We start from the raw sequence: 14,369 nt of genomic DNA, 5'->3' as shown, positions 1-14,369 counted from the left end.
CTTCTTCCTGCACAATTTGTCATAATCTCTAAGGTGTCACCATTGGATGATATTTCTGTAACTCTCAGGAGCCTCTGAGGTAGAATGGGATTTCATTTTCTATATAGTGCAGTGGATGACAAAATGGTTATTGGCATGCACTCCACCTTGGACGATCTTCTTCACATATCCTAGCCTCAATCCCTTGTGAAAAATGAACAATAATATCACTTCTCTGTCAGAGATGTCATGAGGGTTAAATAAGATGGTCTCGAGTACTTGAAATGGTGTGTGACACATAATAAGTGAGTCATTACTCTTGTTATTATTATTAACATTTCATTTTAGAGTTGAGGATCTGAAAGGTCCAAGAGAAAGGCTCTTGGTGATAATTTAAATTGGTGTCAATGTCTCTGGTTTATAATCCAGTGACCTCTTCTTAGATATCTTATTACTTGAAATGGCAACTTGGACCAATAAATGAATAAGTTACTTAAGGTAAATACTTTAGTGACTTGTTCAATTTAAATAAGTTTATTTAAGTAAAATTTTGGACAATCGACTTATTTTTATGGGCAATGATAAGTACATAATAATGAGGTTTATTAATCAGGAGAGAATTACTTTAACATATACTAACATATAGAAAGTTTATTTGGTTAAGTCATATGTATGGGGACTATATCTTAAAAGATGTTCTGTATAGTAATGTTTGGGAACATCTCATAAGCTATATTTTATTTATAGAAATGGAATGGAATAAATTTATAGAATTAGTTCAATATATCTCTGATGAAACTATTTGATCAATAAGATACTTGGCAACATAAAAAGAGCAAAGAAAAAATGAGTACTGTACAGTTTCACTGTGGATATAACAATGAAAAAATTACATGGAATATTCTTTGAGTCATGGGTAAAGGGGTTGCACTGTCTTTACTTTTTAATGTCATTTTGCACATAGCATACGCCTATTCTTCTTTTCATTGGCAAGGGCATAAATAAAAAACAAAGCAAAACAGAAAGAAAAATGACTGTGGACTTACCTCAGTTGGTCCAGACTGTCAGTATCCCTGATTGGATCTGCCCCCTTGAACATCAAGATTATGGAGTGGGGCTTCCCTGGTGGTGCGGTGGTTGAGAGTCCGCGTGCCGATGCAGGGGACGCGGGTTCGTGCCCCGGTCCCGGAAGATCCCACATGCCACGGAGCGGCTGGGCCCGTGAGCCATGGCCGCTGAGTCTGCGCGTCCGGAGCCTGTGCTCCGCAACGGGAGAGGCCACAACAGTGAGAGGCCCGCGTACGGCAAAAAAAAAAGATTATGGAGTGATCATGGCAGCCTGCTGCTTTGATAATTCCCCCTGATAATGGCCTTCATGAAAATTTGTCTACAGAAAGCAGAAAGTTGAAAGAGTCAATTAAATATATAGATCAAGCCATCTTAAAATTCACTAAGTTATTTACAAGTATTGAAATCTAATTTTTGACCATTCTATAACCCATCTTCCTTCATTTACTATTGAGAGAAAATAATCACATATTTACATTTCTTTAAGTTATTGAGCACATTCCATCATTATTTAGCAATTAAATGAAATTATAGTAATTTTCTTGGTTTGCAATTAAGTTGTTTTAGTACATATTTCTCAGTCAGAAAGATCAGAAAATTATTTTCTCATTCCATTTGACTTTTCTTATGAAGTTATGAAAATAAATTAGAGCCAATATTTGCTGGTTTAAAAGAAAATGAAAGAAAGAGAGGATTTGAATATGTACAAAGTATTTTCTCAAGAATGCAGATACAAGGTTGTATAAAAATATATATTCTTTTCAGATGAAAAAAATTTCGATTGGGCTGAGTGGTCGAAGTTATTTTTTAAATAAGGTCCAGCTGAGTGGCCATTTTAAGTGTATTACAAATATCCATGAAAACCAATAGCCTCACATTTCTCTCTACAGATATCAATTATGGCAGTCTTGTCACTGGCAGTAGAGACTCCTTGCCAGACTGTTTCTTAAGAGAACACATTTTATATTTCTTTGTTGTAAATGTGCAAAGCCTCTTCAAAATATTTCCTATTACTCATAAGTAAATGTTGTTTATTATTATCCTTTAAAAATGAAGAGTATTGCCCCAAATACGTATGGGAATAGGGAATGGTTGGATGACTTAAAGTAAGAACTTCACTTTGAGCTGAACCTTCTCCTGGAATTGTCCAGCTACCAAGTTCCAGCACGTGAGTTCAATTAGCATGGCTGAAGAAGGTAGTTCTCACTTCTTCCAAGGTAAACCTGACGTTCTCAAGCTTTTTTCAGGACAAATTCCTAGATGGCAAAATGGCAGCATCGGAATTAATTGGTGGTCATAGACTGAAGAAAAGTGTAAACTCCAGAGTCCATCTCTTTAACTTCCAACGGCTTAATTCTACCTAGGGAGATGGAAACATTGACTGGGTGATTCTCTGGTTACCTTCAAGGCTACACATTAATTTGAAAAGATTAATGAAGTTAAGCCACCTTGAGAGTGTAAAATACGGCTGCCATTGTTCTCATGATATACCTGTAGGTGTTGTCTCATTGGAAGATTGAGAAAGAGTAACATACAACAATTAATGCATAACACAAATGTGAATTTCAGTGCTATTCTATACCAATCATTCTGAATACTTTAAGAGTTCTGAAAAGGGAACTTTAGAAATATCTAGATAGTCTAGAGGATCTTTGGAGTGGGTAAGAGTTAAGCTCATGGTTTAAGGATAAGGCAAAAGAACAAAGCTGTGAAGTTTCAGGCTCTGCCTCAGACACTAGAATATATTAGGTATGAAAATATCTTCTAAGATGCACAATAAAGTTTAGACAAAGGCTATATTATTACTGTTTTTCAAATGAAGTAATTAATGCTCTCAGAGATAAAATAATCTCCTACAAAATAGGGGGGGTTGGACATATTTCCTCCCTGAGGACTTTCTCTGCCCCCAAACTACCAGTGTTACTTCTGCTGAGACTGGGGTCTTTCCACTTTACAAAAATGATCAGTAGCACACCTACAGCTTTTCTGCTTAGATTAAAATGCAAGTTTATTCTCCTCTAAGGAAAACTAATTTTTCAGAATGCTGACTCCCCTATAGTACTCATTCACACTCTTCCTGGTCCCTTTCACCATCACTTGGTAATCACTAATCTGCTTTAAATGTCTATATATATGCCTGTTCTGGACATTTATTATAAATAGGAATATATAATATTTTTGTGTGACTGGCTTCTTTCATCTAGCATAATGTTTTCAAAGTTCATATACGCCATAGTATCAGCACATACTATGTTTAATGCCAAACAATATTTCATTGCATAGATAATGAAACATTGTACACATTTATTTCTCAGTTGATGGACATTTGAGTTGTTTCCAGTTTTGGCTATTATAAATAATAGCACTAAGAAAATCTGTGTAAAAGTTTTGTGTGGACATATGTTTTCATTTAGCTTTCATGTATAGCTAGGAGTGAACTTTTTGGATCACATGGCAACAGTTTGTTAAACATTTAGAGGAACTGTAAAACTGTGTTCCAAAGCAACTGTATCATTTTACATTCCTACCACAAGTGTATGAGTGTTCAAATGTATCTGCTTCCTTTTCAGCACTTGTTATTGTTTGCCTTTTGTATTATAACCATCCTAGTGGTTGTGGATGGTATCTCTTTCTCCTTGTGGTTTTGCTTTGCACTTTCCTAATGACTAATGATGTTGAGCAAATTTCATGTGCTTATTGGCTACCTGTACATATTCTGTGGAGAAATGTCTATTCAGATCCTTTGCCCATTTAAAAATAATGTTTTTTATTATTGAGTTGTAAGTACTTTTTATATATTCTAATTACAAACCTGATTTCAGATATATGACATGAAAGTATTTTCTCCAGTTCTATGGGTTGGCTGTTGACTTTCTTTATGGTGTATTTTAAAACAAAAATGTCTTAAATTTTGATGAAATCCAATTTATCTATGTTTTCTGTTGTTTCCTGTGCTTTTGGTGTCATGTATAAGAAATCTTTGCTTAATCTAAGGTCACAAAGACTTAAACATTTTTTTTCTTCTAAGAGTTTTATAGGTTTAGCTCTTACAATTATGTCTTTGAACTATTATGAGTTAATTTTTTAAATATGATGTGAATTAAGTATCCAACATCATTCTTTTTCCTGTGGATCTCCAGTTGCTCCAGCACAATATTTTAAAAAGACTATTCGTTCCTTAATTTTTGTTGGCACTATTGTCAAAAGTCAATTGAACATAAATATAAGTAGCTTTTTTTTTCTGGATTATTAGTATGATTTCATTAATGTATGTGTCTATCCTTAGATCAGTACTATTATTTCTTGATTATTGTAGCTTTGTATTAAAATTTTGCATGGGGAAATGTGAGTCCTCCAATTTAGTCTTTCTTTATCAAGATTGTTGTGGCTATTTGGGGGACCTTGCTTTCCATATGGATTTTAAGATCACATTGTAAATATTTAGAAAAAAGACAGCTGGGATTTTATAGAGTTTATACTAACTCTATAGATAAATCTTAGGAGTACTGACATGCTGGCAATATTAAGTCTTCTAATTCATGAACACAGAATTTCTTTCCAGTTATTTAGGTCTATAATTTTTAATGATATTTTGTAAGTTTTAGTGTTCAAATTTTGAGCCTCTTTTGTTAATTTTTTAATGCTATTATCAATAGAATTCTTTTCTTAATTTCATTTTCATATTGTTCATTTGTAGTGCATAAAAATATGTTGACTTTTATGTTGATATTTTACCTTGCAACTTTGCTGAGCTTGTTCATTAGCCTGAAAAATGTTCAAGTGAATGTCCTACAATTTTCTATATGCAAGAATGTCATTTCACATGAAGATAGATTTATATTTCCTTTTCCTATTTGAATGCTTTTTATTTCATTTTCTTGCCTAATTGCCCTTGCTAGAACTTCCAGTACTACGTTGAATAGAAGTGGCAGAAGTAATATCTTACCATTGCTTCTGATCTTATAGGAACAATTTCATTCTCTCACAATTAAGTATGGGCTTTTTTGTTTTATTTTGTTTTGTTTTCTTTTGGTAGATGACTGTTATCAGGTTGAGGAATCACCTTTTATTTCAAGTTTTTTGAGTGTATTTTTCATGACAGTATGTTGGATTTTGGAAACTGCAACCAAATTAAACTCTCTCATTTTTTTTTTTTTTTGTTAACCTTGAAATGTCTCTATTTTTTCCCAAAGTGTCACAGTGGAAAACCCATATGAAGGCTCTCTAGTCAACAGTTCCAACTGAACCCTTTCTAGCCATCCTCAACAAAGTTCCAGATCCATGAGTGCAACCATCTTAGCTCCATCAGATGAGCCAATCCACTAGCTGAAAATTTCCATGGTTACCATGTGGAATAGAAGAATGTTCAGGTGAATCATGTAATGACTAATCTTTTTTCTTAGTCCATTGGGGCTGCTATTACAAAAATACCATAAACTGGGTCACTTACAAACAACAGAAATTTATTTCTTACAGTTCTGGAGTCTGGAGAGTCCATGATCAAGCTACCTGTGGTTTCAGTGTCTGGTGAGAGTCCACTTTCTGGTTCATAGGTGATGCATTTTTACTCTGTCTTCACAGTTAAAACAGGTGAAAGATATCTTTTATGAGAGCACTAATCCTATTCAAGAGAGGAATGCCCTCATGATATCATCACCTTCAATGTTCCCACCTCCTAATGCCATCACCTTGTGCAATAGGTTTTCCACATATGGATTTGGGGGGATACATTCAATCTATATTATTTGTCCTCTGAAGAGGAAGAAAAACCTGAATGGTATCATGTTGAGGGCATGTTGGCTTTCAAACATTCTTCTATTATCTACCTGTCTGTCTGTCTATTTATCTATTATCTATATCTATCTATGCATCTATCTATCATCTATCTATCTGTAATCTAGCTATTTATCTATCTAGCTCTTTCTTTTTTCTCTTTACCTTACTCTCTATGCTAGTCAGGATTCACCAAAAGAATTTTAGAGCTCAGCAATGGATTATCCACAAAGTGCAAACTCTGGCCTTGTCTATCCTAGGTATTTGCTTATTGGGGAGATAATAATGAATAAAATATAATACTCCATTGAAGTGTTAATAACTTGGCAACTGTTTAATCAATCACTATGCAAGTGTTCTGAATTGGGAAGTGAAAGGACATTACTCTCAGGGAGCAAAGCCTTTACATTCACACTTTCTTACAGTTCTAAATTAAGTTTGACTTATTTATAAATAAACAGTTAAGAGTAAGGTCATGCCTATAATGGCATAGATATCATTTTCATATTTTAATAAATTTAAAATCGCTTTTTCTCTGGATAACATTTAATTGCACTTATTTATATCTCACAAGTGAGTGTTTATTAGAGCACTGTCTCAGCAAGACCTCTGGAAGTTGTTGGACATATGATCTAACTCTTTGGTAGAGAAAGAAGGTCCCCAGTCCTCCCTTGTGTATATCTGCAGAATAAATAAAGGTCAGAGATAACATCAAGATGAATGGGCATTTTTCTGCTCTTAGGTAAGGAGGAAATAAAGTAAATCTTTTCCTTTATTTTGTATTTATTTATTATTCATTCATTTATTTATTTTTATTTTAACTAGAGAGGACTCAGGGACGTACCTTGCTTGAGAGCAGAAGAAATAAGTGTTCATTACTGAATCTCCACTGGGAATCAAAAATGCATGTTTTCTGTAGCATTTAGTAAACTATCTCCTGGCAACCAAGAATGGTAGTTTGTGAAAAGTGGGTTAACAGGGCAGCTGCAGTTGGGTGAGGAAACACTAAATTCTAACCCCAAGAGATAGTAATAGCAATTGTTCATGCATATGTCATGTATCCAGGTATATTATAGAGAATTTTTCTCATGATCAAACAAGAAGTAAAGTATTACAATGTCTGAGCACACCTATTGAAAACTGAACACACCTTGAAACATTTAGAAACATGAAGGTCCAAAACCTGTTGAAAATGGTGACTTTTCTGTACAATGGTGTTCTGTGGGGAAGTTTAATTATGTTTCGAAGAAATTTTTATAACTGCAATGAATGTTGCTTTTGAAATCCATTATGGTGATTTGATATAGAGCAATAAAAATCATAACATTTCGTACTGAATGCTCTCTTTGCAATATAGACTTTCTTTGTTTGAATAGGCCCTTTGTATGCCAATGAGGGAGAGGGTTTTTGGTTTCACTGTCCATGGACTGAGAAACATGACACATTAGAAGTAGTCTGAGCCCATAAGTCAGCTTAGTGATTTGCCCAAGGTCACACAGCTTGTCAGCATGACCAATTTGAACTCTTGGTTCTTGATCCCAGACCAGTGATCTTTTGTCATAAAACTCAAGTAAGTCACCTTTTTTAGATGAATAAATTTGCTTCCCTTAAGGGAGATATTTTTCTCTAAGGTGACTTCTCATACATATCTTACAGACTTCCCATTATACAGATGAGAAAACTCTAACCAAAAAATGTCAGACAGCTTGCCCAAAATCAAACATCTAACATAGGCAGAGCTGATGCAAAATCTTTGGACGCCATGTTTTGCTGCCTTTCAAAATATTAGGCAAGATTGTCTATTATTAGAGCTGAAGTATTTAGTCCATAAATAAGTAAGCCAAACAGAAGTTAGCATTCTTGCTAAAAAATGTGATATATGCAGGATCTGTTAGGGTTTGTATCTTTTGAATCCTTTTGCCAATCCATTTGCTGTCTTTGAGAATATAAATTTTAAAGAAAATATATAAGAAGGCCCATTTAATTATGTCCATGTAATTAGCCCATTTATATCTTTTGTTTGCATTCTTTGCTTTTTACTGCAAGGATATAATCAATATTTAAATTTTATTATGCAAACTCTGCACACCCATGCTAAATTCCAATTGGCAAGTATATGTTTCTGATCACAATCTTGGCAAACTCACTGACTCATGGAGTATCTGGAGTCCAGTTTTCTTTGTTTAGCCCACTAATACAATTTACAGTGTTTTGAAAGGTAGCCTATTAGCTGTTCGTCTAAGTAATTGACACAGCTAAGGTTCAGATGAGCCCCTACATTTTCTTCTTTCACAAACCATTAGGCAAAGCAATTTTATTTCATTTTCTTGCTAACTTATTCTTCGAGTTGCTGATTCCCTTAGCAACTGGATTTAGAAGACAAAGGTGAATAAGGGCTGGTATTTATTTTATAAAGCTCAAACTCAGCCTTCAATTTAATTCTTCAATGTTAAATGAGTTGTCTACACTTTTGAGAAAAAGGACTTAAGACAATGTTTCCTATTTTGAGTCTCAGGGTGTTCAAATTATGTATAACCAATGCTTGAGATGATCATTATGGTGAAGTTTATTTCTGTTGTTTCCTCCAATCCATTTCAGTACAATGACTGACAAAGTTTTTATTTTTTATGACATAAAATCAATGTATTTTATTAAGGATGCTACTTTGTGAAGAGTAATAGATTTCAGATACAGTATTGTCATACTTTGTGTTTTGACTGTGTGATTGGCCTATCAAGATCCATGTGAAAATTGTCAACTCTGTAATGCAAATTAGTGTCAGAACAGGGACTAGGGTCTAAGAGAAATTTATAAGAAGAGTTGAAAGAAATATCATATCCATTCCATTATACTGCAAGTTTGTTTGTTTTAGGTAATTTAGGATTTTTGGTGAACTGAAAGTGTTGTTGATTTTGTTTTTCAATGTTAAACAATCAAAAGGAGATAGAAAATGCATTTGAATCAATTAAGCATATTTGTTGATTATATAACACACTTGAATACTTGAACTTTTTCAACTTTGATAATTAACTGACTCATATTAAGAATGGATCATTTCATTATTTCACACTGGAAGAAATTCCAATCAGGAAGATTCTGTGATTTATTCAAGAACACACAGCTTTTTAAGTGTAAACAATTCAAATGGAAAATTCTTAACCCCTATGAGTTCATGTAATTAAAATCATGGGTAGTGAAATATAATGTGGATATTCAAACATGGACTGATTAAATAACTGTGTATTTATGTATAGTTTTTCCTTTTCTCTGTTTGCAAATGCAGAATCCAAATAATGTTTGTTGAAAGGAGTTTTTTTTTTTTTTTTACTCTCATTTGATTCCATTGGGTTGGGATTTAGAAAAGATATTAGTAGACTCTTAGAACCTAGGCTTGCTAAGAAACCAACTATTCTATTTTGTTTGATTGTCATTGATCGCCATTGATTGCCATTCTTTTGAATTTCCTCCTGTATTGATGTTATCCTCATATTAATTTTTGGCATTTGTTTCTTTCTCAATACTTTTTAGCTTGAGTATTCCCTTATCTCTCTATCTTCTCCTTCCCCGTCTTCTTGGTCACTTCCTGTTTTACCTGTCTGCAATGAACATTTTCCTATGACATTCTCTTTGAAAAAACTCTTGCTTCTACTTCACATTTATTCTTGGCGATTTTAACTCTTCTTACTTCATAGATAACCCATGTTCTTATGGTTTTTAAATGTCTATTTGTCTCCATCAGTCATTTCCACATGTACTTATCTTTTTCTCATGGATTTACTGACACCATCTCAAAATATTCTTCTAAAAATCTCATCCACTTTAAACATGTTCCTCCTCTCATGCTCCCCATCTTGACTGACGTTATAAGTACCATTTCAATAAGTTAGGTGAGAAAAGTTAGAGATAATTTTTACTTTTCCTTCTGTTGGGGACACCCTTTTTTTTTTTCTTTCTTTCTTTCTTTCTTTTTTTTACCTAAGCCTGTTGTTTTCTGCTCTATAGATTCTGATTGCTGTGCCCATGTACCTTCAATACTCTCCCTGTCTTGCACTCTCTTGCTAATGCCTTCTTCTTCTTTCCTCTTTTATTGACTCTGCTTTTAAAACATCCATCCTTGACTTAATCCCATTGCCTGGTCTTTAATCAATTGTTTCTAAACTTAAGTTTCTGTGTATGGCTATGTAGATGGAAAAACCATATGAACAGAAACCTCTGTTTCTTTGGTTGCCTGAAAATCTTACAAATAAAAGAGTGTTCTCAAGTTTTCAGTAATGATGATTTTTAAACCTTCACCATGCAGCTCAACTTCTTTGATACCTCTTGTTCTTGGCAGATAACTCTAGATTTCTATTCCTGAGACAACAGATAACTTCAAACAGAAGCTACCCAGCTTGGTGACTGTGTCACTACAGATTTACCTATAAGCCTATTCAACACTGACTCTTCCCCTCGTTAAATGTCTTCCTTTGCCCCTTAAATATTCACATACCCAGGTTTCAAGCACACAATAGGCTTCATGAAAATTAACACAGATTTCTACCTAGATTTGCCTAAATTCGGGTCTGTCCCTTTCCAAAAGGTCTCTGAATTATTTTGATGAATCTGGATAAAGAAACATATAATAAAATCCCGCCTTACACACTAACCTCTATAATTCTGTCCTACTGAATACTGAACACATTTTTTAAAGCATTCTAAAAGAATTTTTAAAAATTGAAAAGAAGGGCTCATTACAGCAAGTCCTGTTTGTCACTGTTTACTCTTTTTTCAAGGTACTTCCATCAAAAAGCAGGGTTCAGGGGCTTCCCTGGTGGCGCAGTGGTTGAGAGTCAGCCTGCCAATGCAGGGAACACGGGTTTGTGCCCCGGTCCAGGAAGATCCCACATGCTGCGCAGCGGCTGGGCCCGTGAACCATGGTCGCTGAGCCTGTGTGTCTGGAGCCTGTGCTCCACAACGGGAGAGGCCACAACAATGAGAGGCCTGCGTACACCGCAGACAAAAAAAAAAAAAAAAGCAGGGTTCAGTTTTCATTGATATTTTACTGCTCTTGAGTGAGAAGATTACAAAGCAGTGGTACAACTTCTTCTTGTTTAGGAAAAATATTTTTTAATATGTAGAAAGTATTTTTATGGCTAGATTTTATTGACCAATTGTTTTTACAAAACTAGATTCAATGTTTAAACATAACCTATTCAGAAGGGCAAAGTTTACCACTTTTCAGGATATAATTATGTCAATATATTTTTACAAAATTTGTATACACAAACTGACATACTCTATCCTTTCTTCATCATCAAAGATAAAATAATAAAAAAAAAGATAAATTTAAGACATATACCATTACTGCTGCAAATATAACCCTCATGCTGCTTCCAGAGAAATCATACTAAAACACAAATCTGATTAAGCCATTTTATGCTTAGAACTCTTTTATGTCTCCCATAAACCTCAGAATTAATTCAAATTCTTCAGAATGACTTATTCAGTTTTTTAACCAAGTCTTTTCTTAATTGTCAATACCCCTTTCCACGCCCAACTCTTGTAATAAAGTGTCACAGTACAGAAATATTCTGTGCCTTTTGGCCTGCATATTTTTAGTTCTTTTACAATGAAGGAAAGTCACATCTTTTCTCCAATAGTTCCACAATTTTTTAAGTGAATGAATGAATAATGCATTAGCTTTCTAAACTATCCCTCACATTCTCTCATTTCACCATCAAAAGAATGATTTCTTAAGCTACACTACATTAACCAACCTTCTCTTTGAAAAGTATACACTAGATTGTCATTACCGAAAGAACTAAGTACAAAGTTACTGGCACTCCAATCAAAACTTCCACAGTATAGTTTCAAATTGCCTTACCTGTCTTAGCTTATATATTTCTATAATCCATGAATTCATTCCAAAGAAGCTGAACTACTCACCATTTCCCTGAGCACTTTTTCGTCTCTGTTGTTGGTGCATGTTAAAATGTTAAAATTATTTTTTTAACATCTTTATTGGAGTATAATTGCTTTACAATGGTGTGTTCATTCCTGTTTTATAGCAAAGTAAATCAGCTATACATATATCCCCATATCTCCTCCCTCTTACATCTTCCAACTAACCTCCCTATCCTACCCCTCTAGTTGGTCTCAAAGCACTAAGCTAATCTCCCTGTGCTATGCAGCTGCTTCCCACTAGCTATCTATTTTACATTTGGTAGTATATTTAAGTCCATGCCACTAAGGAAACAAAAGACCTGTATGCAGAAAACTATAAGACACAGATTAAAGAAATTAAAGATGATACAAATATATGGAGAGCTATACCATGTTCTTGGATGGGAAGAATCAACATTGTGAAAATGACTATACTACTGAAAGCAATCTACAGATTCAATGCAGTCCCTATCAAACTACCAATGTCATTTTCAACAGAACTAGAACAAAAATTTTCACAATTTGTATGGAAACACAAAAGACCTGGAATAGCCAAAGCAATCTTGAGAAAGAAAAACAGAGCTGGAGGAATCAGACTCCTGGACTTCAGACTATACTACAAAGCTACAGTAATCAAGACAGTATGGTACTGGCACGAAAAGAGAAATGTAGATCAATGGACAGGATAGAAAGCCCAGAAATAAACCCACGCACATATGGTCACCTTATTTTTGATAAGGGGGCAAGAATATACAATGGAGAAAAGACAGCATCTTCAATAAGTGGTGCTGGGAAAACTTGACAGCTACATGTAAAAGGATGAAATTAGAACACTCCCTAACACCATACACAAAAATAAACTGAAAATGGATTAAAGACCTAAATGTAAGGCCAGACACTATAAAACTCTTAGAGGTGAACATAGACAGAACACTCTATGAAATAAATCACAGCAAGATCCTTTTTGACACATTTACTGGAGAAATGGAAATAAAAACAAAAATAAACAAATGTACCTAATGAAACTGAAAAGGTTTTGCACAGCAAAGGAAACCATAAACAAGATAAAAAGACAACCCTCAGAATGGGAGAAAATATTTGCAAATGAAGCAACTGACAAAGGATTAGTCTCCAAAATTTACAAGCAGCTCATGCAACTCAATGCCAAAAAAAACAAACAACCCAATCCAAAAATGGGCAGAAGACCTAGATAGACATTTCTCCAAACAAGATATACAGATTGCCAACAAACACATGAAAGGATGCTCAACATCACTAGTCATTAGAGAAATGCAAATCAAAACTACAATGAGGTATCACCTCACACTGGTCAGAATGGCCATCATCAAAAAATCTAGAAACAATAGGGGCTTCCCTGGTGGCGCAGTGGTTGAGAATCCACCTGCTGTTGCAGGGGACACAGGGTTTTGCCCCAGTCTGGGAGGATCCCACATGCCATGGAGTGGCTGGGCCCGTGAGCCATGGCTGCTGAGCCTGTGTGTCTGGAGCCTGTGCTGCACAACAGGAGAGGTCACAACAGTGAGAGACCTGTGTACCACAAAAATAAAAAATCTAGAAACAATAAATGCTGGAGAGAAATAGAACTACCATATGACTCAGCAATCCCACTACTGGGCATATACCCTGAGAAAACCATAATTTAAAAAGAGTCATGTACCACAATGTTCATTGCAGCACTATTTACAATAGCCAGGACATGGAAGCAACTGAAGTGTCCATCAGCAGATGAATGGATAAAGAAGATATGGCACATTTATACAATGGAATATTACTCAGTCATGAAAATAAATGAAATTGAGTTATTTGTAGTGAGGTGGATGGACCTAGAGTCTGTCATACAGAATGAAGTAAGTCAGAAAGAGAAAAACAAATACCGTATGCTAATACATATATATGGAATCTAAAAAAAAAAAAAAAATTGATATGAAGAACCTAGGGGCAGGACAGGAGTAAAGACCCAGACATAGAGAATGGACTTGAGGACACGGGGAGAGGGAAGGGTAAACTGGGACAATATTAGCATCATTTAAATGTCATTCATTTTTCAAGTTGCATCTAAAGTGTTACCTTCTTCCCAAAATGGCAAGCCTTCTGTGATCCGTCAGAGGTGTAGAGATAATGCCTATTTTTGTTTTAATTACATTCTATTATAGAAATTTTTTGCATTCTAATCTTTCTATGTTTAATCTCTTTAAAAGATCTAGACTTATTACTGCAAATTCTTTTTATGGGAGAGTGACTAATACACATTCATTCTTCACTAAATGTGGGAGACAGAAAGAAAGAGAGAGACAGAGAGACAGAAAGACAGAGAGATAGAAAGAAATTAAGTCTACAAAAACAGAATAATAAATATCTCCAGGAAGCTTCATAGTCCAAAATTCATTGAATTTTTTATTAAGAAGATGTTTTCATTAATTAATTTAAATTTCACAAGAATCCTGCCATTTTTTTCTTCATGTAAAGTCAATGTATGAGGATTTACAAAATGTTTCACAGTAGCCCTTTTTTTTTTTTGGTTGAGAATATTTTTACATAAATATGGCTCTGAAATGTTTTCCCTCTCAACTCTTCTGACACAAAATGTGTGGGTTTTCCTCACACCA

The sequence above is a fragment of the Pseudorca crassidens genome, chromosome 6 (assembly GCF_039906515.1).
Source record: "Pseudorca crassidens isolate mPseCra1 chromosome 6, mPseCra1.hap1, whole genome shotgun sequence".
In the NCBI taxonomy this organism is placed as follows: Eukaryota; Metazoa; Chordata; class Mammalia; order Artiodactyla; family Delphinidae; genus Pseudorca; species Pseudorca crassidens.
Note: the sequence above shows the minus strand (reverse complement) of the source record.